The sequence below is a fragment of the Cervus canadensis genome, chromosome 4 (genome assembly GCF_019320065.1).
Source record: "Cervus canadensis isolate Bull #8, Minnesota chromosome 4, ASM1932006v1, whole genome shotgun sequence".
NCBI lineage: Eukaryota > Metazoa > Chordata > Mammalia > Artiodactyla > Cervidae > Cervus > Cervus canadensis.
The window spans coordinates 4,512,985-4,540,605 of NC_057389.1; the positions used below are offsets into that span (position 1 = coordinate 4,512,985).

The following is a 27,621-nucleotide window of genomic DNA, read 5'->3' on the forward strand; positions in this document are numbered from 1 at the left end:
ATGAGATAGCTCATGTACAGATATTTAGAAGAATGCCTGGCATATGGTAGACACTTAGCAGTTATTAGTTTATGTAATTATGATGACGAAAGTTGTACTGGAGACTACATTTATTCTAAACTGAAGAAATAGGCCACTAGTTACATAGATGTGTGTGTGCATGTATATAGTGTGTGTGCGTGCATGTGCATGTATGTACATACCAGCTCTTCCCAAGTCTTGTCCCTGCTGCTCCTCCACGCAGCCGTTTTTTCATGTGTTATTGGTCCAGGTTGACTCTACCAAACGGAAGAGAAGCCTGGGTTTCTGCACGCTTTCCCTCTCCGCTTAGATGTAGCTTCCACTGCCGGGGGCAGCCATCTTTGCCTTAGGCTGAAGTTGGGGCTGATTGCAGGGTGGAGAGGCAGAAGGAGTACCCACTGAAATGTTGTGAAGTAATTAGCCTCCAACTAATAAATAAATAAATAAAATAGAAAGAGTCTCAGTTCATCATGATGTTCTTGAGCTGCTGAGTTCTTGGGTGCTGCCCTACTTTTAGATTTCTTGCTAGAAGAGATCATACGTGTCATTATTATTTAGTCACTTTGAGTTTGGTATTTTTTTGTTTGTTTGGAACTTATAGCCAAAAGCATCTTAACTAATACAACCAACCCCCTTTATTTTCAACTTTGTGTGTGTTTCAGTCGCTCGGTCGTGTCCGACTCTCTGCAATCCCATGGACTGTAGCACACCAGGCTCTTCTGTCCATGGGATTCTCCAGGCAAGAATACTAGAGTGGGTTGCCATTCTCTTCTCTGGGGGATCTTCTCAAGTCAAGGATTGAACCCTGGTCTCCTGCATTGCAGGCAGATTCTTTACCATCTGAGCCACCAGGGAAGCCCAAATAGTTCAACTTTAGAAAGTCTAAAGAGCAGTGAACCTCTCTTTCCTCTGGTTAACTGGAATTCTTCAGGTGCAAGAATGAGAAAACCGATAAAACTTACAAGACAGCCAGAGGATCACATCCGTTCGTGTGAGGGAAAACTCCTGACGCACAGAGTGAGCGTTGTGGGTTTGATGGGGACCCTGGCTCTGTCTCTCTGTGTAGCTGCATCCTCAGGCTGGCCTCGTAAGATAGCTGAGTGCTGGTTCTGGGTGTTGCCCCTCTAGACGCCGTGTCCCTGCTCCTGGGACCACCCCACTAGGTGAAGCTCTACTTTTGTTCTGTGTATAATAGAGATTCCCTGATGTCAGGGAGGGGGGGCCCAGGGTCTCGTTTAGACGTTGGTGTGTAACCCAGTCGTGGTTCCGAGGAGGCTGAGAATGATACGCATGCCCAGTGGGAGGAGGGCAGGAAGGCACGTGAGGAGCAGCCATGCCCTGGGCCGTGTGCTCTTCCACCCCTTCCGCTGAGTGTGGCTGTGTGCGGATTGACCTGCTGCAGTCATTGGGCCAAGAGATTCATGGAGATGATGTTCACGCAACACTGTCCAACTGAGGCCAGCCACCTTGCCTCTCTGATCCTCTTCTTCTGTAACCCTAACAAACTACTCCAATGGGGGTACTTTGGATACTCTTAGCTGAAACCTTTCTTGACTAACCTGGCCACCACCCGGGTTATGTGCTTCCCTGCTTATCCTCAAGGAGAGAGGACCTACTACAAACCTTACCCACTGAGTCAGAGGCCTACAGTTCATTCTGATGGAGCCATCCATGACCACTGTGACCTTGGCCGACCTACCCCAGATGGCCTTAGTCCAAAATGGAAGCAAACTTTTCCAAGCCTAAAATTGGGGGTGTGAGAATTTGAAGAAAATAACCACAGCGTTCACCACACACCTCAAATGTAAGCACGCTCAGACGTCTCTTCAGAAGAACTTTCCGTGAGGTGTGTGTTCAGTGGACAGCCTACAGCACTGGCACCTGTGGACCCAGCAGGATGCTCGTGCTGAGGTGGGGCTGTTAGATTCAGGCTCTACCATCAGGCTTGCTCTTGGGTTCCACTTGGGCCAGTGCTGGGCCAGGTCAGCTCTGTACTAAAGGCTCCTCCTAACAGGTCTCCTGTCCCTCTCTCCTGTCACAGGGGTCAGACCTACACATTGGTCTGAAGACTCCCCTCCCTGACACAGACCTCCTCCTGCTTCTTCTTCCTCCTTCCATTCACAGGCCTTTCCTCCAGCAGATCTCTGGCACATCCAGCTCTTCCACTGCATGATTCTCACATGTCCAAACTCACACAGGCACCTCCTGGACAGGACAGTGTTCACGCATCTGAGTCCATCGTTGCCCCAACCGGGAGCACCCCTCTCTCCCGAGAGTGCATCCTGGGGGCCTGTTTGCCTCTCTAGTCCTAGCCTGGTGACAGAGTGAATATTTTAGACTTTGCAAGCTATCCAGTCTCTGTCTGAACTACTTGACTCTGCCATAGAGCAAAGCTGCCACAGACAATATATAAACAAGTCGGCATGACCGTGTTCCCATAAGACTTTATTGACAAAAACAGGCAGCATCCCAACTGCTGACTCCTGATGCAGAAGATTGATGGGAGGTAAAGAGGAAGAAAAGAGTTAGCCAAAACAGAGAGATGATGACAGGCTGACGATTGTAGAGAAAATGAAATGAAGGGGAAACTTCATATTATGAAGTTAATACATATTAATATCTAAAAAGTAAACTTTATAGTAAACTTCAAGGAAAAAAATTAAGCCATAAAACCATGGCCACATTTCCCCCCTGTGTTTATTTCCCTTCAGTAATTTTCTACTCGTTATCTGGTGATTTTCAGTAACTTTCAATCACTTTCAGTGATATTGCCAAATTCTCTATAGTTACATATTATTTTTACTCAATATTATTATATCATTAGCATGTCCCCATACCATTAAAATATTTTAAAGAATTATTTCTAATGGCTCTATAACATTCTACATTGTATTTTGTAATTTATTTCTTTATTCTTTAATTGATTGAAGATTGACTTCAGTATCTTGACAGAAAAGGAATTTGGATATTTACCTGATACAATCTGTTTTCATTTTAAAAAAATACATCAAAAGACTTCATGGTTTCCAATATTTGAGAAAAGCTTTATAGTTCATGGCATTTTCAGAAAGTCACAGTACATACCAACATTTCAAAATCCTTGAGAATTCTATAGTAAAGAGGTAAAAACACCTTCCCTTATCTTAACTCAGAATTTCCCAAATATACTTGCTAATTAAATCCTTCAGTTCAGTTCAGTTCAGTTGCTCAGTTGTGTCTGACTCTTTGCGACCCCATGGACTGCAGCACGCCAGGCCTCCCTGTCCGTCATCAGCTCCCAGAGTTTACTCAGACTCATGTCCATTGAGTTGGTGATGCCATCCAATGATCTCATCCTCTGTCGTCCCCTTCTCCCATCTTCAATCTTTCCCAGCATCAAGATCTTTTCAAATGAGTCAGTTCTTTGTATCAGGTGGCCAAGGGATTGGAGTTTCAGTTTCAGCATCAGTCCTTCCAGTGAATATTCAGGACTGATTTCCTTTAGGATGGACTGGTTGGATTTTCTTGCGGTCCAATTAAATCCTGCTTCACTTTATTTTGGCTCAAGACCTACAGTATCCTGCAAGACTCAGATACTTTATGAAATACACTTTGGAAAAAGCTGCTACAGGGTTTTTCCATTGCAAAATGAACTGGAGGGAAAGCACTGTCAGCAGAATCCAGTTCTATTAAAAGTTCAAATGACTTGGTGGCTTTAATAGGTAGGCCTTACAGAATATAATCAGTGAATGTGAATACAATACACTTATTTTGATTTTACTGTTTCTAAAAAACCCTTTTATTGAAATTAGGGAGGGGATTAAAATGTGTCAAATAGAGATTATAGATGGCCACTGAACTGAGGCAAGAAGTGAATTTATTAATCCTGTTAGAATCACAGTCTTAAAGTAAATGAAAGAGTTAGAACTCGTCAGTTTAAGAGTTATAGATTTCTTTAGTTAGAAAAGAATGATAAATGATAAGAATTGGTAGGATCATTTCAGCATGGAACATAACAGCTGAATATTATTTATATTTTATTATATATCAAGGGTATTGCAGTGTTAAAATTTCATCTTGAAATATAAATCTAAAGACATAGTAATGTGAACCTGTATTTTTGAAGCAGTGAAGTCCTCAGATGAAATTGGCACTCTGCTCATTTGTCAGTTCATTAATGCCTTGTCATTTTGTGGAAACAGAGAAAAGAGAGAGAACACTTTCTATTTTCCAAGGAGTTCTGCTTCATTTTTTTCATGAATTTTCTTTAGCAAGAACCAGTTGAATATTCTTTCGTTAGGTATAGTGATTTCAGCAGACATCTGTGAAAGGAAATTACTGTCTTATAGCCAATGACAATAATTACATTCTCTTTCTAAACACAGGAAAGTCACAAAGCAGTTTCAGAGCCATTTCAAGAGGGCAAGTTCCAGATTATATCATATTTAAACAACTTTTCAGACTGTCATATTAGAAAAGCAAGTACGGTTTTATAAAGAGTATGAGTTAAATGTCATAAGTTTTACAAGCAGGACCAAAAAGCTCATATAACATCTGAATTTCTTAGTCACCATTACCATAAAAAGTGCGAAAGGAAATATAAATAAAATTTGACAATTACTTAGTTGTAACTCATATAGACATTGTCATTGTCCTGGATTATTATATAGGAAATGATGAATAGAAAAATCATGTGCTTATTTTACACATAATATACATTCCTATTTATATACAGCATGTAGGTACCCATTTGGTTGATACCTCAACAAAAACGTCTATGCAAAAGGCTTCCCCCAGCAATGCCGTCCTACTGTAGCGTCACAGGAGTAAACTCTCATCAAAACAACTAAGTCTCGGATACTCAGTGATAGTGAAACCCACTGTCACACCCTTTCCTTCCACTCTCCTTACTAACTCATCACCTAACCTCTTGCAACACTGAAATTCTGAGCCCATTCACATTTCACTAGTGGTAAGTAGGGCGGGACAGTGACATATTTGCGTTTATGAGTTGAGTACCAGTTCAGTTCAGTTCAGTCGCTTAGTCGTGTCTGACTCTTTGCGACCCCATGGACTGCAGCACGCCAGGCCTCCCTGTCCATCACCAACTCCCGGATTTACTCAAACTCATGTCCATCGAGTCAGTGATGGCCTCCAACCATCTCATCCTCTGTCGTCCCCTTCTCCTCCTGCCTTCAATCTTTCCCAGCATCAGGGTCTTTTCAAACGAGTCAGTTCTTCGCATCAGGTGGCCAGAGTATTGGAGTTTCAGCTTCAGCATCAGTCCTTCCAATGAATATTCAGGACTGATTTCCTTTAGGATGGACTGGTTGTATCTTCTTGCAGTCCAAGGGATTCTCAAGTCTTCTCTAACACCACAGTTCAGAGGCATCAATTCTTCGGCACTCAGCTTTCTTTATAGTCCAGCTCTCACATCCATACATGACTACTGGAGTTAAGTATATAAATCTGACTTAAGATTGTTTTAACCAAATATTTATTTTCTTTGCAAAGAGCATGTAGTTCTCTTTCCTTCAACTGGCCCAGACCAGCATTTGCAAAAGTTCTCAGAGCTGTTGGAGGGAGTTTTAAGTGTATTATAGAAACAGGAATTACAGATTTTCAAAATATTATTTTAAGAAAAAAAAAAGAAGCACTTAGATTGAAGAATGTGTCATGGTCTCATTTGTCCCGTTTTTTCCATCCTTCCTCCTTTACTCAAACACTGGCTGACAATATCTGCATGGAGCACTGGGTCCCTGTGTCCCCACACCCCTCCTCAAAAATACATGTCCTCAGTCTCCTAGGGAGTGTGGTGTTCTTTCAATACCATGTACTGGGCTTTTCTGGAGCTGGTACTGCAGTCTCCTGGAATAAAGTTTACTTCTAAATGAGCTAGAAATCCATGCCTTTTGGTAATAGAACAGATTCCAAGTATATGAAATCAATGGGATATTGGGATTGGTTTTCTAAATTCAAATTACATTGGTGTAGACTCCTGGTATGACCAGAGCAGCACAGGTCAGCATCATCTCCCCTTTGCTCTGGACAACAAAAGCAAAAGAAAATGAAGAAATTTTTGTCAATAGCATTTTCAGTGAGAAGATAGGAAACAGATATAATCAACAAATTCTAAAATACATATAAGGGGCATAAAACTTCTAGAGAAAACAGAGTATCTTTATGACACCAGGGATGGGAAAATCTTCTTAGCCCATAGATAGCAGTAACTATAAAAGAACCAAATAATGAATTTTACTTCTTCAGAGTTGAAACTTCTGCTTGTTGAAAGTTACTGTTGAAGAAGTAAATAGGCACTCCACACACAAGGAGAAAATATTTGCCTTATATATATTTGGCCAAGTGCTTGTGTTCACATTACGTAAAGAATATCTGTAATTCAATAACAAAGAAAGTTCAATAAAAGGGGACATACCCAGTATTTGCTAAATTACAGGGCCTAAGGGCACAATCCTCCAAAGACCACCCTCACTTCTGACACCAAGTTCAAGGTCAAGCAGGGCTTTCCAAAACTACCTTCAGATTCAGTAATTCTCTGGAGGTACAGAGCTCCCTGAAAGCCATTATATTCATGGCTACAGTTTATGAGAAGAAATTCAGAAAATCAGCCAGAGGAAGAGACTTGTAGGACAGAGTCTGCGCAGGTTCCAAATGTGAAGTTCCTGCTTTAGCTCCCAACACTGATACATAGTGGTATACACGGAGTATTGCCAACTTGCGTGTTCAGCTCACGTCTGACGTTTTGCACACCCATCGACTGTAGCCCACCAGGCTCCTCTGTCCATGGAGTTTTCCAGGCAAGGATACTAGAGTGGGCTGCCATTTCCTTCTCCAGGGGATCTTCCCAATCCAGGATCAACCAGTGTCTCTTGTGTCTCCCGCATTGACAGGCAGATGCTTTACCGCTGCACCACCTGGGAAGCTCATTGCCAACTTAGGAAGCTCATCTGAACTTTGTGGTCCATGGTGTTTATTGGGGCCTCACTACTTTGGCAGGATTGATTGATTGCCCATTCAATTAATCTCAGCCTCTAGGTCATCCTCATATTTCAGAGGGCAGACAGAATGAAAACCACAATCACAGGAAACTAACCAAACAGATTACATGGATCACAGCCTTGCCTAACTCAGTGAAACAATGAGCAGGCAGTGTAGGACCACCCAAGATGGACAGGTCATGGTGGAGAGTTCTGATAAAAATGAGAAGGGAATGGCAAACCACTTCAGCATTCTTGCCTTGAGAACCCCATGAACAGTATGAAAAGGCAAAAATGTAAGACACTGAAAGATGAGCCCCCCAGGTTGGTAGGTTTCCAAATGCTACTGGAGGGCAGAAAAACAGCTAAAGAAGGAATGAAGAGGCTGAGCCAAAGCGAAAACAACACCCAGTTGTGGATGTGTCTGGTGGTGAAAGTAAAGTCTGATGCTATACGGAACAGTAATACATAGGAACCTAAAATGTTAGGTCCATGAATCAAGGTAAATTGGAAGTGGTAAAACAGGAGATGGCAAGAATGAACATCAACATTTTAGGAATCAGTGAACTAAAATGGACTGGAATGGGTGAATTTAATTCAGATGTCCATTTAATCTACTACTGTGGGCAAGAATCCCTTAGAAGTAGTGGACTAGCCTTCATAGTCAGCAAAAGAAAAAGCCCAAAATGCAGTACTTGGGTGCAATCTCAAAAATGACAGAATTGTCTTGGTTTGTTTCCAAGGCAAACCATTTAATATCACAGTAATCCAAGTCTATGCCCCAACCAGTAATGTTGAAGAAGCTGAAGCTGAATGGCTCTATGAAGACCTACAAGACCTTCTAGAACTAACACCAAAGAAAAATGTCCATTTCATCATAGGGGACTGGAATGCAAAAGTAGGAAGTGAAGAGATACCTGGAGTAACAGACAAGTTTGGCCTTGGAGTACAGAATGAAGCAGGGCAAAGGCTAATAGAGTTTTGCCAAGAGAATGCACTGGTCATAGCAAAGACCCTCTTCCAACAACACAAGAGACGACTCTACACGTGGACATCACCAGATGGTCAATACCAAAATCAGATTGATTATATTCTTTGCAGCCAAATATGGAGAAGCTCTTTACAGTCAGCAAAAACAAGACTGGGAGCTAACTGTGGCTCAGATCATGAACTCCTTATTGCCAAATTCAGACTTAAATTGCATAAAGTGGGGAAAACCACTAGACCATTCAGGTATGACCTAAATCAAATCCATTATGATTATACAGTGGAATTGACAAATAGATTAAAGGGATTAGATCTGATAGACAGAGTGCCTTCAGAAGTACGGACGATGGTTTATAACATTGTACAGGAGGCAGGGGTCAAAACCATCTCCAAGAAAAAGAAATGCAAAAAGGCAAAATGGTTGAGGAAGCCTACAAATATTGAAAAAGGAAAGAAATGACAGGGAAAAGAGAAAAGGAAAGATACCCCATCTGAATGCAGAATTCCAGAGAATAGCAAAGAGAGGTAAGAAAGCCTTTTAAAGTGAACAATGCAAAGAAATAGAGGAAAACAACAGAATGGGAAAGACTAGAGATCTCTTCAAGAAAATTAGAGATACCAAAGGAACATTTCATGCAAAGATGGGCTCAATAAAGGACAGAAATGGTATGGACCTAACAGAAGCAGAAGATATTAAGAAGAGGTGGCAAGATACACAGAACTATCAAAAAAGATCTTAATGACCTAGATAACCATGAGGGTGTAATCACTCACCTAGATCCAGACATCCTGGACTGTGCAATCAAGTGGACCTTAGGAAGCATCACTATGAACAAAGCTAGTGGAGGTGATGGAATTCCAGCTGAAAGAAAGTGAAAGTGAAAGTCCCTCAGCCGTCCCAACTCTTTGTGACCCCATGGACTATACAGTCCATGGAATTCTCCAGGCCAGAATACTGGAGTGCGTAGCCGTTCCCTTCTCCAGGGGACCTTCCCAACCCAGGAATCGAACCAGGGTCTCCTGCATTGCAGGCAGTTTCTTTACCAGCTGAGCTACCAGAAAAGCAATTCCAGCTGAGCTATTTCAAATCCTAAAAGATGCTGCTGCTAAAGTGGTGCACTCAATATGCTGGCAAATTTGGAAACTCGGTTGCCACAGGACTGGAAAAGGTCAGTTTTCATTCCAAGCCCAAAGAAGGGCAATGACAAAGAATGTTCAAACTATTGCACAATTGCACTCATCTCACATGCTAGCAAAATAAAGCTCAAAATCCTTCAAGCTAGGCTTCTGCAGTATGTGAATCAAGAACTTCCAGATGTACAAGCTGGATTTATAAAAGGCAAAGGAACCAGAGATCAAATTGCCAACATCCCTTGGGTCACAGAAAAAGTTAGAGAATCCCAGAAAACATCCACTTCTGCTTCACTGACTATGCTAAAGCCTCTGACTATGTAAATTTTATAACTAACTGGGAAATTAAGAGATGGGAATATCAGACCTCCTTACCTATCTCCTGCAAAACCTGTATGCAGCACAAGAAGGAATATTTGGAACTAGACGTGGAACAATCCACTGGTTCAGAATTGGGAAAGGAGTACATCAAGGCTGTATATGGTCACCTTGTTCATTTAACTTATATGCAGAGTACATCTTGTGAAACACTAGGCTGGATGAAGCACAAGCTTCATCAAGCACAAGCTAATCAAGATTGTGGAGAGAAATATCAACAACCTCAGATATGTAGATAACAACACCCTTATGGCAGGAAGCAAAGAGAAATTAAAGAGCCTCTTGATAAAGGTGAAAGAAGAGATTGAAAAAGTTGCCTTTAAACTCAATATTCAAAAAACAAAGATCATGGCATCCGGTCCCATCACTTCATGGCAAATAGATGGGGTAACAATGGGAACAGCAAGAGACTTTTATTTTCTTGGGTTCGAAATCTCTGTGGACAGTGACTGCAGCCATGATAATTAAAACATGCTTGCTCTTGGAAGAAAGCAATGACAAACCTAGACAGTGTATTAAAAAGTAGAGACATTACTTTGCCTACAAAGGTCAGTATAGTCAAAGCTTTGGTTTTTCCGGTAGTCTTGTATAGATGTGGGAGCTGGACAATAAAAAAGGCTGGGCACCAAAGAATTGATGCTTTTGAACTGTGGTATTGGAGAAGACTCTTGAGAGTCCTTTGGACTGCAAAGAGATCCAACCAGTCCATCCTAAAGGAGATCAGTCCTGAATATTCATTGGAAGGACTGATGTTGCAGCTGAAACTCCAATTCTTCGGCCAACTGATGTGAAGAGCCAGCTCATTGGAAAAGACCTTGATGCTGGGAAAGATTGAAGGCAGGAGGAGAAGGGGACGACAGAGGATGAGATGGTTGGATGGCATCACTGACTCAATGGACATGAGTGTGGGCAAGCTCTGGGAGACGGTGAAGGGCTGGATGCCTGGCGTGCTGCGGTCCACGGGGTGGCAAAGAGTCGGACACGACTGAGCGACAGAACAGCAGCAACAAGGCTAACCGACTCCCTGTGACCTAAAGCACCTACCCTCTACTGATATGATCAATCTTTTGGTGGCCAGCCTCCGACCTAAACAGAGACACTCCAATGAGATGTGATATAGATTATCTTTCAGAAGACAAAGCAAAGGCCAGAACTTCTCTTTGGCAGGAGTAACTTTTTTTTTTAAACTACAAAGGGCAAAGGAACCTTTGTAATGGAAGATATATGATTGATCAAAGTGTTCACAAAATGCTGTACAGCATACCACTACAGCTTGTGAAAATGGATGAAATTAAAATGACTTGATAAGATGAAGTATTGATGAGAATGTGGAATTCTCATATACTTCCAGTGTAGATATAAAATTGTACAACTTTGATTGATATATAAAGTTAAAAATACATCTATCGATGATGCAGCATTCCACTCCCAGGTATTTCCCCAAGATTAATACATTTCTCTATTAAAATACATGCACAAGAATTTTCATGCCAGTTTTAGGCATAGCAATCAAGACTAGGAAGAACTCAAGTGTCCACCAACAAGAGAATAGGTAGACAACTTGTGGCATAATCTTACACAGAAACCCTTTTCATTAATAAAAAAGAATGAACTACTGTTCCACCCAACAACAGGAATTAAGCTCAAATTTTGCAGAGTGAAAGAAGCCATATACAAAAGAGCACATGATATGTGATCCCATTTATATGAAATCATAGGCTTGGCAAAACCATAGTGATAAAAACCAGAATAGTGTTTGACATACAAGATAATAAAGGTGGAAAGGGGTAGTGATTGACAGGTAAGAAACTTTATTCTGTGATGAAATGTCCCATAACTTGATACGGCTGGGGGTTACAAGGTATGAGCAGTTGTCAACTCATCAACTTGAACACTTAAGATTAGTGCATTTCACTATATGTAAATGATATTTCAATTTTAAATACATTTCCTAAAGGTGAGAGGTATTCAGAAACAGACAAGCCATATATACTTTATTTGGAATGATGGGTGGCAGCTTTGTGTAGCCTTCTGCTGGGCCAATTTTGATTTGGAGAAAAAGAGGAAGCTCTAAAATTAAATAGTTGGTATGGGAAAATTCAACTCATTTAGTGATAAGAAATAAGGAATAGGCCCAGCATCAATACAGAGATTCCATTTTTTTTTAATGGCAGAAAATGAAAACAAAAGTTATTGACCATTATGGACTGAACTATAATCTCCCCAGAGTTCATATGTTGAAACCTCAAGCCTCCAAGTGACTGTATTTGGTGATAGGTCTTTAAAGAAGTAGTTAAGGTTAAATGAGATTGTAAGGAAGAGATCCTTACCCAATAGCACTGCTGTCCTTTTAAGAGGTGGAAGAGACACCAAGGGGTATATACAGAGGAGAGTCCAGGTAAGAACACCATGAGACGGTCAAGGTCATTGGCAAAGCTTGAAGGGAAGCTTTCAGAGAAACTGAATCTGCCAAAACCCTGATCTTGAAATTCCAGACTCAGAACTGTGACAAATACATTTCTGTTGTGGAAGCCACCTAGTTTATGGTATTTTGTTATGACAGTAACCACAAACAAACCACAGATAAATAACACTCTCACCCACAAAATGTATTTCCATAGAGAAAATGAATATAGTTATAAAATATTTCTCCATTATTTTTTGAATTAAAAAATTACCTCCAGGGACATCACAATATAGAATTATAAAAATAATGGAAAGAGATGAGCCAGCAGGAGAGATGATACATGAATCAGCAGAACCAAGGAAGGAATTAGAAGAGAACAAAGCTGTCATAGAAATAAAAATAGAACTGGAAGGATTCCAAGGAAGAAAAGTCAGTAAGAGAATACAAGTTGGTAATATGGGGGGAAAAGAAACGGAAATTTTAAGAATTAAATATATTTGGAAAGAAAAATTGCAGGCATAGACAGACACTGGCAAAGGAGATGTAATGTTCACATAATTAGAGCTCACAAAATTATGAAGTCAAAATAGTGGAAAAATATTTAATGATAAATTTAATAAATCTTTTTATCATTTAAAAATTGTATTTAATATTACAAATTGAACGGACATACTGTGTACTGGAGAAAACTGCGACCAAAATGTGGGCTTATTGTTAAAAAGATATTTATCCTTAAAGAAACTTCTGCACAGAAACAAAGACTTCAAATACATGGAGCAAAAAAATCAGAAAAGTGAAGGGAAGAAATAGAAAATTCAACCATAACTGGGGACTAAAATGCTTCATGTTAAATAAAAGACAGAACACCTAAGCAGAAGATGGAAGATTTGAGGAAAATAGAAGACTTGAGCAATACTGTATGTTTTTTTTTTCTTTCATTTTTTTTTAAATTTTTATTTTTATTAGTTGGAGGCTAATTACTTTACAATATTGTAGTGGTTTTTGTCAAACATTGACATGAATCAGCCTTGGATTTACATGAATACTGTATGTTAAACCATAAAATAAGACTTGAAATTTTTTTTAAAGTTGAAATTATATAAAATATGTACTCTAACCACAATGGAATTAGATTAGAAATCAACACCAAGGAAATTCTGGAAATCCCCAAATATATGGAAATGAAACAACAACCGCCCCCACTCCAAAGCAAAGTGTCAAATAAAAATTTCACAAGGGAAATCAGAAGATACTTTGAGATGAAAAATGAATATATAGCATATGGAAATTATAACTGTGTCTATATTAAAAAGGAAAAAGAAAAGATTTCAAATTTATGATCTAATCTTGCATTTTAAGAAACTACAAAATGAGGAGCAAATTAATCCCAAACTGAAAAGAAGGAAGGAAATGACGAAAATTAGGCAGAAATAAATGAGACAAGAGAATAGGAAAATGATGGAATAACTCAATGGAATCAAAAGTCATTTCCTTGAAATATTTTTTTAAAAATTGACAAAGCTTTAGCTAGAATGGACAAGAAAAAAGGTGGAAAACCTCAAATTATTAAAATTAGAAATCAGAGAAAAGACATCCTTCACACCCTACAGAAATATAAAGCATTGTAAGGGATACTATGAACAATTGTATACTGATAGACTAGATAAACTAGTCCAGAAAAATTCCTAAAAGACACATTCTATAAGAAGTGACTCAAGAAGAAATGGAAAATCTGAAAAGGACTCTTAGCAAGTTAAAAAAAAAAAGAATTAGTAATTAAAATTTTCCAAAGTCCAGCAAAACATGGCTTCACTGGTAAAACATTACCAAATGCTCAAACAAGAGTTAATATGAAATCTTTCCCCCCAAAAAAATGAAGAGGAGGGAAAACTTTTCAACTCATTCTATGAGGCCAGAATTACCCTGATACCAAGATCAGACAAAGGCATCACAAATAAAGAAAACCACAATCAATACTCTTTATAAATATAGAGAAAAAAATCCTCAATAAATTCATAGCAAACAAAATCCAGCAACATATATGAAGAGGATTATGCATCATGACTAAGTGGGATTTATCTCAGAAGTATAACGTTGGTTTAACATCTCAAAATCAGCAATACAATATTAATAAAGAACTAAAACTATACATCATCTGAATAGATGCAGAAAAAAAAAATTTGGCAAAATCTATCTCCATTTCATGAAAAAATGTTACAAAAAACACCTAGGAATGGAAGAAACTTTTCTCAACCTGATCAAGGTCACCTATGAAAAACCGCATCTAACATCTTAATTGTGAAAGATGAAATGCTTTTTACCTAAAATCAAGAAGACAAGGAGTTATGCTTTGCCATTTCTGTTCAGCGTTGTACAAGAGATTCTAATCAGGACAATTGTCATTATTGTTCAATCACAAAGTCATGTCCAACTCTTTGTGACACCATGAACTGCGACACTCCAGGCTTCCCTATCCTTCACTGTCTCCTGGTGTTTGCTCAAACTCATGTCCATTGAGTCAGTGATGCAATCTAACCATCTCATCCTCTATCGTCCCCTTCTCTTCTTGCCCTCAGTCTTTCCCAGCATCTAGGTCTTTTCCAATGAGTTGGCTCTTCATAGCAGGTTACCAAAATATTGTAGCTTCAGCTTCAGCACCAGTCCTTCCAATGAATACTCAGGGTTGATTTCCTTTAGGATTGACTGGTTTGCTCTGCTTGTGGTCCAAGGGACTCTCAAGCGTCTTCTCCAGCACCACGGTTCAAAAGCATCCTTCTCTATGGTCCAACTCTCACATCCAATCCATACATGACTACTGGAAAAATCATAGCTTTGACTATACAGACCCTTGCTGTCAAAATGATGTCTCTGCTTTTTAATATGCTATCTAGGTTTGTCATAGCTTTCTTCTAAGGAGCAAGCATCTTTTAATTTCGTGCTTGCAGTCACCATCCACAGTGATTTTAGAGCCCAAGAAAATAAAATCTGTCACTGATTCCACTTCTTCTCCATCAATTTGCCATGAAGGGATAGAACTTAATGCCACTATCTTTGTTTTTTGAATGTTGAGTTTTAAGCCAGCTTTTTCACTCTCATCTTTCATCCTCAGCAAGAAAAAGAAATAAAAGGCATCCAGATTGGAAAACGAAAAGTAAAATTATCTCTATATGCAGATGATATGATCTTGCATACAGATAATCCTAAGGAATACAAACATACACCCCCACACACATCACTATTAGGACCACTAAATGACACCAGCAAAGTTGTAGGATATAAAACTTGACTGTATTTTTTACATACCAGCAATGAACAACTGAAATTAAATTTTTAAAAATAAGTCTGTTGACAGTAGCACCTGAAAGAAAAAAGTAGCAGTAAATTAAACAAGAGAAGAGCAAGCTCTTTGGACACTGAAAACTAAAAAACATCATTGAACAAAATTTAAAGACCTAAATCAATGGAATGATGTCTCATGTTTATGAATCAAAAAACCTAATATAGTAGTAAAATGGCAATAATTCCAAAATTCATCTAATATTCAATATGGTTCTTATCAAAATTTCAGATGCTTTTATCAAAGAAATTGGTAAGCCAATCCTAAAATTCATATGGAATTGCAAGTTACCCAGAGTAGCCAACACAATTTTGAATAAGAAAAAGTTTGAGGGCGTTCACATCATAATTTCAAAATTTACTGTAGTGCCATAGTAATGAAGACTGTGTGATAATGGCCTAAGGATAGGCATATATACTCATGGAATACAATTGAGATCCAAAACACACTCTTCTCTTTACTGTCAGAATATTTTTGACAAAGGTGTCAAGAATGTTGAATGGGTGAAAGAATAATCCTTTGAACAAGCAATGCTGAGACAGCTGTATATCCATATGCAAAAGAATAAAGCTGGATTCCTTCTTTACACCATATACAAAATTAACTTAAAATGGGTCAGAGATCTAAATATAAGAGCTAAAACTATAAAACGTGGGACAAAGCATTGGAGTAAATCTTCATGACCTCGGGTTAGGCAGTGGATTCTCAGATATGACACAGAGACAAGCAACGAAAGAAAAATATATAGATAAGTTAGATAAATTGGATTGCATTAAAATTAAAAACTTTTGTGCTTCAAAAGATACTATCTAAAGTGGAAAGATAGCCACAATATAAGAAAAGTATTTGTAAATCTTACATGTGATAAAAGGCTTGAATATATAAAAATTATCACAATTCAACAGTAAAAAGACAAATAACCCAATATTTTAAATGGGCAGAGGATCTGACTAGACATTTTTCCAAAGGAGATATACAAATGGCACCTTTTCATGTGTTCCACATCATTAATCATGAGAAAAATGCATATCAAAACCACAAGGATATATAAGGAAAAACAGATTGACGTCCTAGACGTGGAAGATTTTAATTCTCTTGAGTTTGCAACAACAGCTCAAGTAGGTCAAAACCTCGAAAAAGAGATAGACCTAACAAATGTAATTAGTATAGTTGATCTGATTGATAAGCAGTTTCACTTATCAATTAAGGGACCCTGGGGCTCTGTAATTTAAAGGACTCTGAATTTTGCAAACACATAAAATTGATTAAATAATACACAGGAGCCTCTTTCTCTCTGAATCTGATGCTCAGCATTGGCACAGAGTGACTAGAATCCCTGAACATCCATCTTTTCATTAACACCATTGAGGCCCCAGAGAAACGCTTTTCCGCATCTCTTGCCTTCTGTCTTTGCAACAAAAGGGAACTAGGTCCAAGGGACCTGAAACTCTGGGGCTGGTGCTTCCCTCTGCATCACAGAGGGAGACTGCTTCTGAGCCTGGGGGTCCCTGAACGGAGGATGCTTGGGCATAAGAAAAGACAAATTAAGTCACTTCTCAAGTTCTGATCTCAGGTAGCGTAAATGTTACAAATCCTGCCTAACCAAGTATCATCTCCCAAGGTGACAAGCAGTGGTGTCCTGGAGCTTGCTCATGCCAGCTCCCAAGAGCTAATGATTTAAGAGGCAGGAATTTTTGCAAGACAGGTTTTACGTCACTGGTAACCTTAAATGAAACTGGTGAACACTATTAATCAGTCCCTCTTCAGGCTGGTTCAGCAGCACAACACCGGCATGAAGTTTCCTTTTTTTTTTTTAAAGTCAAGTCCCTTTTCATTGTTCTGGTAGTACCCACACCTTAGCATGACATTTGCAACAGTTCCATGCAGTAGCTGAAGAATCCTTTGCACTATAAAATAATATTAATTTTAAATTTGTATATATGTTGGTATCATACTGTAAATGAACACTGAACATTAAAATTGGTTATTCTTGCAAAAATTAATACAACTTTAGAAAAGCTCATTTAAAAGCTAACTTTAGCTTTGAAAATTTATGAAAAATGTATGTATTCAGTAATTGTAATTTTTTATGTTTTGCTTTAAAATTTTAATGTATACTTTTAATACTGTAGAGGAGAAATAACTTTGTTGAAAAATAGATGAAAATGAATTATACGTTTTTGTTTGATTTAAGTGTTTTTGTCTGTTGGCTCTGCGTTTGTTTTGGCGATGCCCAGCTACAAAGCATCCTTAGCGCCCACTGCTCCGAGCACTGAGCCTAGACACAGCCACGTCCTGTCTGCCCCAAGGTCACAGGTGCCGCAGGGCAGGTGCGGCCACAGCGCAGCCGATCCAGCATCTGCGGGGCCGCGCGCCCCTCCTCCCACCCAGCGGTTTAAGTTTTTGATGAGAATGCATTTGAGTTTCACGTATTTGGAGACTAGTACCTTTCATGCTTGGGCTTCCCTGGTGGCGCAGGTGTAAAGAATCTGCCTGCAGTGTGGAGACCTGGGTTCCATCCCTGGGTCGGGAAGGTCCCCTGGAGGAGGGCATGGCAACCCACTCCAGTATTCTTGCCTGGAGACTCCCATGGATGGAGGAGCCTGGCGGGCAACAGTCCACGGGGTCACAGAGTCAGACACGACTGAGCAACTAACACACACACACACACACACACACACACACACCCCTTTCATATTTAATGCTTCAGTGATTTTTGGCAGTAGAACAAAGACTTATGAAAAAAAAGATCTTCAGCATTACAATATAATTTTATTCCTGATTGCCAGGATTGTGGGAGCAGGAAATGGAGAGCAAATACTTAAGGGGTATGGGGTTCCTTCTGAGGTCATGAAAGTGTTTGGGAAGTAGTTTCCATAATATTGTGACTTTAGTAAGTGCCACTGATTGTTCACTTTAAAATGGTAAAATTTTATGTGAATTTCACCTAAATAAAATTTTTAAGAGCAAAGAAACATAATTTGTTAAACATAATTTCGCTAAAAGGAAGGCAAGAAAAAAATTTAGGGGATAAATATATAATAAGTTATGAATTATATATGTCTTATTTTATTATTCATCCAAACATCAGCCGCACATCAACAAAACATCCAGACATGTGCAAAAGTAACTGAATTCTGTCATCTTTTATGTTCTGGTGACTTTCAGTCATATAAAAATTCTGCTTTTTTTAATGCATTGCTCAGTTTCATTATTATGAACATATATTTATCAAGGTAGAAGAATAACCATATTGAGTGCTAGTTTTTTTTAAATATTTTATTTATTTATTTGGCTACACCAGCTCTAGGCTGTGACACACAGGAGTTTTCATTGCAGCCTGTGAACTCTTAGTTGCAGCATCTGATCTGGTTCCTTGACCAGCAATCAAACCTGGGGCCCCCTGCCTTAGGAGTGCAGAGTCTTAGCCACTGGACCACCAGGAAGTTCCAAATGCTAGTTTAAATGTGTAACGTATCATTTTTAGACATCATGTATATGTTTTGAATATTTAGACGTGATATATGGGCCTGTATTTGTGCTTCTGCCTCCAACTCCACCTACCAGTGGTATGTCTGGGTCCATCCTATAGCACGTGAGTATCAAAAGTCAGTGAGAAGGACAAAGCCTGCACAGTTCTGGAAGCAGTTTATCCAGTGATGCAAGGGAGCGTGTTAGATGACATGAGATACCTACCAAGTGCTGCATGGGGGAAAATGATGAAATTTTCAGTTGTGGATTAATTTTCTATCTGATTTCATGTGTTTACTCTGCATGATTCATTTAGTGATATTTCAGTAGATAATTTACATAGAGAATGAAAGTTAAGAAGTATATGACATCAGCAGTGTCATTCCAAAGGACATTGCCAGTCTTAGAAACATGCATTATGAAATAGAGAATATCTGAATATCAGTACTTGAAATAGGTAATTGTTTATCCATCAGTAGAGGTTTGCCTATTTACTGATCTCTTAGTGAAACGAAGTCACTCAGTCGTGTCTGACTCTTTGCCATCCTGTGGACTGTAGTCTACCAGACTCCTCCATCCATGGGATTTTCCAGGCAAGAATACTGGAGTGGGTTGTCATTTCCTTCTCCAGGGGATCTTCCCAACCCAGGGATCAAACCCAGGTCTCCCGCATTGCAGTCAGATGCTTTACCCTCTGAGCCACCGGGGAAGTCACTGATCTCTTAAGTGTATCCAATAAGATACAGTTGGAGAAAATAAAAGCAGAAAAGAGGATTTTACTTGCAAGCATGTGTGTACCTTCTGTTAATGGGCATAGCAAGATAAAGGCTTAAATGTTACATGGCTGCCATAGATGAGCTAAATGATCACTTGGTAAATTTTTTCTAGAGTTGTGGGTACTATTAAGAATGATACTTCAAAATGACATTAACCAAATAACCAAAATAACCACCCCCCCCATCTTTACACTTTGCTGTCATGAAATAACCTTACACACAAGGCATATATCCTCTGTTAGCACCAACTCAAAATAATTGTTACGCTCAGTCCTTAACAAAAAGTCAGAGACTGCAAACATTTTGAAAGTCGGGGACATGACCTCCATTTCCTTTGTAGCTAACTTTCAGCACTCATGACTCGGGCTGTACTGAGGGTGGATGGCACGCTGCAAGCCTAGGAGGGTTTGATTGACAATCCTGCATGATAGCCCATCCAAAAAATTAATCTGTGTTGGAAACAGTGAGATGCCCTCAAGACACTCAGTCCGTTGGTTCTTTTTCACTTTTTTCTTAGAGATAGTAAGGATTACAGCGATTCTCCTCCGTCCTTGAGAAAAGGTCCCACGCAGACATTAGAGCAGCATCTTATGTCTGTATTTTCAGCAGGTCAGCCAACTGATCTGGGAGCTTTAGTCTTCTTCACAATCATACTGAAATGTCAGTTTTGTCAAAAGATAGCATCATATCCGTGCCAAATGTCTGGGTGGTGGGGCCACGTTGGGCCACGGCAGCACCGTCTATGATGAGGGGAGAGCTTAAAAGGTGATCACAGAGGCATTGTTGCTGTGTCCAAAGCATCTTCCTTTGTCAGCGCTTCAGAAACTCCTTCGTAACCACGGAGTTCGAAACAATCTTTCATGTGAAACATTTCAAAATGTCACATTACAATTGTCATTCTTCCAGTAAGGGTTGAGTTTTCGTGGAGCAAAAAGAGCAAAGAGGAGAAGTGCTTTTGAACATCAGCCCTGAGCAGGCAGAGGCCAGTCCCCCTTCGTGAGCTGATGGCTATTTTAGTTCTCACAGTTGGCAAGGAAGACCCAAGCTTAGGCATGAAATGACTCTGCAGTTCCCGTACCCCAGAGACTGTCACGGCCCTGAAGGTGAGGTCTCACCTCCCACCCTCGTGGCTCCTGTTTATTTCCTCCGTCCTCGTCACCCTGCAGCTACACTCCACACTCCCCGACTTAGTGCTTTTCATCTCCGAGCTGGGTTTTACATGAAACCAGAGTCCTAACTCAGTCATTCTACTGCTACTCCTCCGACTAACTCGGAGAACTCTGAGAATGGCAGGCTCACCTTGTCTCTTGCAAAACACAATGGAAAATGGATAGCTTTGATAGTAGAAATCTATACATGTATATATAAAACCTATATATGTAATCTATATGTAAATATATATATATGTATATACCAACCCTGGTGGCTCAGACGGTAAAGCGTCCCCCTACAATGCGGGAGACCCGAGTTCAATCCCTGGGTCGGGAAGATCTCCTGGAGAAGGAAACGGTAACCCACCCCAGTACTCTTGCCTGGAAAATCCCATGGACGGAGGAGCCTGGTAGGCTACAGTCCATGGGGTCACAAAGAGTCGGACACGACTGAGCGACTTCACTCACTCACTGTGTGTGTGTATATATATGTAGGTGCGTATATATATATATATCAGATAGAGTGTATATGTACATATATACCTATGTATATGTGTGTGTATTTATATATAGCAGATAGAGTGTTAAAAAGGGCAAATGACCAGAGGAGTTTCGTTCACTTCCCCCCTAACTATCAGAGAACAGACCCCGAACACAACCCCTTTGGGTTGCAAGGCAGACCTTACACTCTGCCCTCAGAGCCGTGCCCCATCTTGCAGGGAAAGATTCGGGCTGTTTCACTCAGCAAGAGATAGAAACACCATGTTGGGGAGAGCGAGGCCAGAGAGCTGCCGTTTCCCCTCTGACTTTTGCTCGCTGCCGTCCTCTGAAAGATGTCATGGCTGACCGACCCTCAAAAATAGACGCTCTGATGGTGATGTATTGTGGCCCTTGAAGAATTTAATTGTCAAATTGACATTTATCAAATGCTTTCGTGCATTCGAAAGATAAATGGTGCAAGTTTGGTTGAGATCAAAGCGCCCCCGTCCTTCCCCATTCACAGGGCCGGCAGGCTTCAGCGGGCAAGTCAAGTGTGAACAATGATGCCCTTCCACTCACAGCCCCTCTAAGCACCACCCTGGTGACAGACAATCACACATTTAAATGTTAGCCTCCTCTTCGAAAAGTTCTGAAAATAATGGAGAACCCATTGAGACCATTTGTATTTGAAAGGAATGCTAAATAATTTAGAGTTCCGGTGCAGGATGCGCTGTGCTGGGCAGATAAATGATGAAACCCCAGCACAGGCTCTCTTCAGCAGTTGCCACACTAATTACAGATCAATTACTTCCCAGTTGTTTGCAACCTTATCAAAGAATGGTAAATTTACTGAGAGCAAAGTGTGATAAGATGACTTTTCATTATTACAGTAGATTTGTTGAAACAGCTCTGACACTGAGATTAATAAGAGCTCTCCCAGAGGTAATAGGATCCGTGCGCATATAGGGAAAATTTAAGAGCTGAAAATCGGATGCTAGACGCTATCATGAAAACCCTTCCTCTCGTTAATTGTTATCATGCGTGTGTTCACCATGCAGAAGTAAGGCAGCCAGGTGACCCATTCACCGAAACTTGCCTCAAACAAAGTAGTTCTCCACTTCCAAAAAGGCGGGCTGGATATCAAAGAAAAGTAAACACAGTTGGGTTTGGAAGCAAGAGAAATTGTGTGTCGGGGAAGGGGAGGGCATTGTGTGTGTGTGTGTGTGTGTGTGTGTGTGTGTGTGTGTATTCTAGCTGAATTCCATTTTCATTAAGACAATCACAAAGAGATGGTCCGTCAAAAGTCTCTACAAAAGGAAGCGTCCAGGTTTTTGAGGTGGACGTTGGTGGGATCCCTCAGGTCCTGAGATCAATAAAGATTTGGGGTGGCTGTTAGTGTTACCCTAGCAGGGTTCCTCCCGGGGGCAGAGGCCTAGGAGGAGAAACCAAGGGTTTGTAGAGGCCCCGGAGCCATTCAGGTTGGAATAAACAATGCAGAATGTTCTTAGCACACGGCCCCATAGCTACTGGACTCTGTTTTTATTTTTTAAATGGAGAAATAGCTCATGGAGGAACTCGTGAAAGTGAAAATACATATGCTCCGATCAGAGGAACTGTGAGAAATAAAGAGACGTGTCCTCCTGACTTGGTTTCAGATCCCCGTGGAGACGGACGAAGAGAAAAGCTGAGCGGCAAGAGCCAGCTTTTGAGGAATGGATGGTCTTTTATATCTCATTTTCATAAACTCATATTTCTTTTCCTGACTTTTAAAGGAAATAAGAAGCCATAGGGTAAAGGTCAGATCTCCTTGTGAATCAAAAAACAGTTAGGGAAGGGAAGGACTCCCTAGATTGGCGAGGTAGCATCTAGTGGTAGGACACCCTTCCTCACGTCCTCATGGAGCATTGCTGATGGGATTTCGAACCGAATATGGTGTGCCATAAATGATGTTTAACGTAACATCTCAGGAACTGCATTCAGTTACACTCTGTACCATTAACCTTGTTTTGTGAACAGACTCAAATAAGTAAACTAATGCTCAAAGACAGAAGGTGGGGACTTCCCTGGTGGTCCAGTGGCTAAGACTCTGCATTCCCAATGCAGGGGGCCCAGGTTCGATCCCTGGTCGGGGAACTAGATCCCACATGCTTCAACTAAAGAGCCTGCATGTTGCAACAAAAACCCGGCACAGACAAATAAATAAATATTTAAGAAAAAAAAAAAAAAAGACAGAAAGTGATTCTGCCCAGATTACTTTCAGAACCAAACTTGGAGCCTTGTTGGAGAAGCTCAGTGCTGGTCATTCTGTTCCTTTGAGGATAAGCCATAGCAAATTTGAAGACTTTTCAGATACAACCAAGCAAATTAGGAAAGAGGCCAGGGGAAAGCATGCAGTACTTAATTTGTACAAATGAAAGGAAAGATGATAATGACTAGGGAAAGCTAATGTAAACTTTGTCTACTTCAAACTTAATCCTTAAACATACAAACTTAATTCATACACATCCCTGTGGACAGGTCTTAGGAACAATTGTCAACCAATCAACACATCGCTTCTAGCAACCTGAGCCACACACACCAAGAAAAGATGAAAAAGTAAGTCAATGTGGCATCGGGAGTACTGTTTGTTTTTACCTGTTCACTTGTGTTTTTATCACCCCTTCAAATAAACAAAGCAAAAACTACCCAAGAGGAACGAAATATCCTCTTTAACATTTTTCTCCATCTTCTAGAAGAAGGTAGCAAGAAGGCCAGAACAAATATCTGCATCCTTTTCAGCTCAATAGGCTATTTGTAAGGTGATAATAGAAAAGAGAAAGCTCAGAAAAGCCTTTGAAAACCACACGATGGAATTTCCAGCCTAAATCTCTCTCCTCCCCATCCTCTCCGGTTCCCGACTCTCCTCTCACTGGCTGAATTTGATGTATTTCTCTCTTGATGCTTATTTGGACAAAGCGACATAGTGCTTTTCAGATTCCTGTAACAAATTTGTTTCCCTGCATTTTAAGAATCAGCCTAGGAAAACTCTAGCGTGCGTCTGTGCTCCGCTGTTATGTGAACGGGGGACAAGAGGAAGGGGGCTGGCGTGGAGTATGAATTACACATGGTGAGGATATTTGGCGTGGACTGTCTAGAAGCAGATGTGTTTGATGTATTCAAACACGTGCATATTCAAAACTCACGAGAGGTGTTAGGAGAGCGGATCAGTTCCCTCCATACTTCCTGCCCAGAATGTCAGAACAAAGGCTCACTTGATGAAATTGAAGGGCAGAGATTTATGAGGGGAGGGAGCACAAAATGAAAGGAAATTCCACTTCACGTTGCCTTCATTCCACCTTCTGAATCGGCTTCCATGGAAATCCCTCACATCATACTGCGGTTGGATTTTAATACGGTTAATCTTTCTCACTGATGGTAGCGCTGTGTACAGGGTTTCACTGAGATGATGATAAACGTAAGAAAATCTCCTGCTTCGGGTTGTAAACCGTCCTTGGAATGATGAACTTGATTCTGCGCACAGCGCTGGCAGAGTTATCCAAGGAAGGGCCTGAATCTGTTTCCCCTGCTCAGTGCTTTTGGATCATTATTGCACGGGATGAACCTTTATCAGCTGCTCGTGACAACCTGAGATCCACTTTGTTGAGAGACTGCTTCCTTTTGGTGTTAGCTGTCATTTTCCAAAGCGTTAAGGGCTAAACCCCACTTTTAAAATATATACTTTTTTCATTATACAAGTAATACGTGCTCATTTAAGAAAATGAATAAAATTATGGAAAGAAGAGAAAAACTGATATGAGCCCAGGCAGTGCTACTGTTAACTTTTCAATGATTTCCCCCCAATCCTGTATTTCCTGTACAAAGGGTTTTTTTTTTTTTTTTCTTGCTCTCTACTTGACTGGTTTATGTAATATATAATCATGCTTGTTTAGAATTTTGCATCTCGCCTTTCTGACAACAGCTTAGGAGAAGTATTTTCGATGCTATTGCATAGTCTTTATAATCATTGCAGTGGTTACATAACGTTTCACTGTGATCATAAACTGTGGTTTATTTAGCCATTCCCCTATTATTGAATATTTACCTTGTTTTCTATTCTTTGCTATTGTTTAGAATTGTTTCCTTGGAATAAATTCCTGTAAGTGGTGTTACTGAGTCAAAGAGCATGAATATTTTAAAAGACCTCACTAATTTGAAATGCAAATAACTGGGAGAAATAGATTGATGGGTTTGAGTCCATGTTTCAGTATTCAAATAATGAGCGCTGCTTTAGGTAGGAGAATAGCAAAGGCATCAGTTGTGAGCCATTTTGACTGAACTGATGTCTGCCTCGTGATAAAGCTAGGACCTGAGGTCTCTGCTGTGTACCAGTGCCCGTGATGGCACCCATTCTATGCCAAGTAGCCATCATTTTTATGGGACATCAGCTTCCAAACGGGCTTGTTGACGCTTGTTAACAACCTTTTGTCATTTTTACAAAGCACGTCTCAAATTCCCCTGGTGCAAACATCTACCAGTGCTGCCCTGAAGCTTCAATTTTGCTTATGGAAAATTGAATTTGCTTTCTTTTGCCTCTTAGGTGACAGAGTAAACTCACCCCAAGCAAATACACGAACACAAACAAAGGCATCAGGGCTGGGTTTCAGAAAGAGCGTTAAGAACGGAGCAGAAGCTTTTAGGCCGTCTTCAGCGGATTTCTTAAGAAGGATATTTAGACCATTTCCAGATCTCTTACCATCATGCCCTGGGTCCCCCGCAGGAAGGGGCATTCCAGCAGAAAGAGCAGGCCCATTCTGGGGCAGTGGGCACCATCCTAGCCCGCACCCCCGGATGTCCCGTTACTTTATCACAGTAGCATAGCCAGGGGATCAAGCTGCCACTTTCTGTCTGGGGCAAGAATGGCAGCATTCTCAGTCCCTGCCTGTCCTGCCCTGGCGATGCTTACCTCTGTGCTGTGATGGCACGTCAGCCTCTGTGCCCACCAGCTGCGTCACACGGCGTCCTGCTGGCACAGAGGTGGGCAGGGGCCGTCTGATCTACAGCGCAGAGAGGCCACGGCTTGCACGTCAAGCTAAGACGATCACTGTCTTCTGCAAGGGAGCTTTTACAGAAGGAAAAAAGGCTGCACCCTAAGGCAGCCAATCGGCAAGCTTAGGTATTCTTATTATTTTTTTAACAAGTTGCCAATCATAAAAAATTGGGCAAATTCACATGAACATGTAGGTTTCTTATTTTCATTAAAAAATCACAAGGCTCACCCGAGGCGGTCTTTCTATAAAGCCCTGGTCTGAGTGGCAGGCCCCCTCCACACCCTGAGGCATCTTTTCCTCTTCACCAAGGTCCCCATCTTCCCCTATTCGTTCCTCACACCTTCCCACTTGAGTCACTCAGCGTCTTCTCCTGGCCAAGTGCACAGCTGAGTTGGCAGCTTTCGGATGGCGAGAGGGAGCCCGGGAAGACTCCAGGGTGTGGAGTCTCATGCCTTGCCTTTCTCATGTATGCCACAGTCTTCGTTAGGGGCTAGTGCAGCTAGCTACTCTCACTCCTTTGACCCGGATAAGACTCTCCAGGGCTCTTTGCACTTACCTGTGCAAACCCTCGGTTGTTCACCTGCACCGTCACGTAAATAATTCAGTTGCCATTAACAGTGGAATTAACTTCACATCATCTTAGAAGTACAGCGTGGGAACTTGCCATTCTTCACTGATTAATACTCTGCGGGATGCTTCGTCCAGTGCCTTAGTGTGATGCTAAGTTAGAAAGACAGAGTAGCCCAGTCCCTGAAAACTGATGTCCATGAGAAACTGCTGACCATGCTTACCTAACCCTAGGAAGTAAGACTGAGGTCTGTAACAAGGAAGCGTGTTCCTCTCCATCATCACATTTTGCAGTGTAATTTTTTCTTCACCATATAAAGGTGTAATTTTCATTTAAATAACACATGGGGGAAGGGATTTAACTTGGAACAAAAAGTCAAAGTACAGTATTATATATGCAGCAAGATCCAGATTTTATAGAAATATCATTTGATGTCCAAAAAGTCTGAAAGGGAATAGTTCACAATGTTAATTGTGATTATCTCTAGGTGGTGAGATACAAGTAAATTTTCTTCCTTCAACTATATTTTTTTATTCCTTTTGAGTCAGGTCTATTTTGTAGAAGGACATTATCTAGAAACTCTTACAGTGAAATAATTTGAAGTAGCATTCTGAAATCTTTCTTTAAAAAGATATCAGCTGTTATACATGAGACTATCCTCTTTATCGATGGAATTCAATGTTCATGTGAAATAATGAAATAAATCTATTTCTTTCTCCCTTTATTAAAGGAATCATATGCTTCCATTCATAACTACAGGTCTGATGTGGGACCAGCCCATTTCACAGACTACACAACCTAGGAAATCCCAGGAAATAGGGACAAGAGGGGCTGACAATGTATCTGGTACGTATTAGCGTGGGATACTTTTCAGTTATATGGTAATTCTGCCTCAGTCTCTCCCTTCTGG

At 40.5% G+C, this 27,621-nt stretch overlaps 1 long non-coding RNA gene and 1 other non-coding gene across 2 annotated transcripts; both read left to right on the plus strand.

Annotated features, from left to right (window-relative positions):
* The first annotated feature begins 4,488 nt into the window (after positions 1-4,488).
* On the plus strand, positions 4,489-23,312 carry LOC122439446. Its single transcript, XR_006268864.1, has 3 exons — positions 4,489-4,499; positions 13,112-13,117; positions 23,165-23,312. It is a non-coding gene; the product is annotated as an uncharacterized LOC122439446 (long non-coding RNA).
* TRNAG-CCC lies at positions 23,177-23,249 on the plus strand. Its single transcript has one exon. It is a non-coding gene; the product is annotated as a tRNA-Gly (tRNA).
* Positions 23,313-27,621: the final 4,309 nt, after the last annotated feature.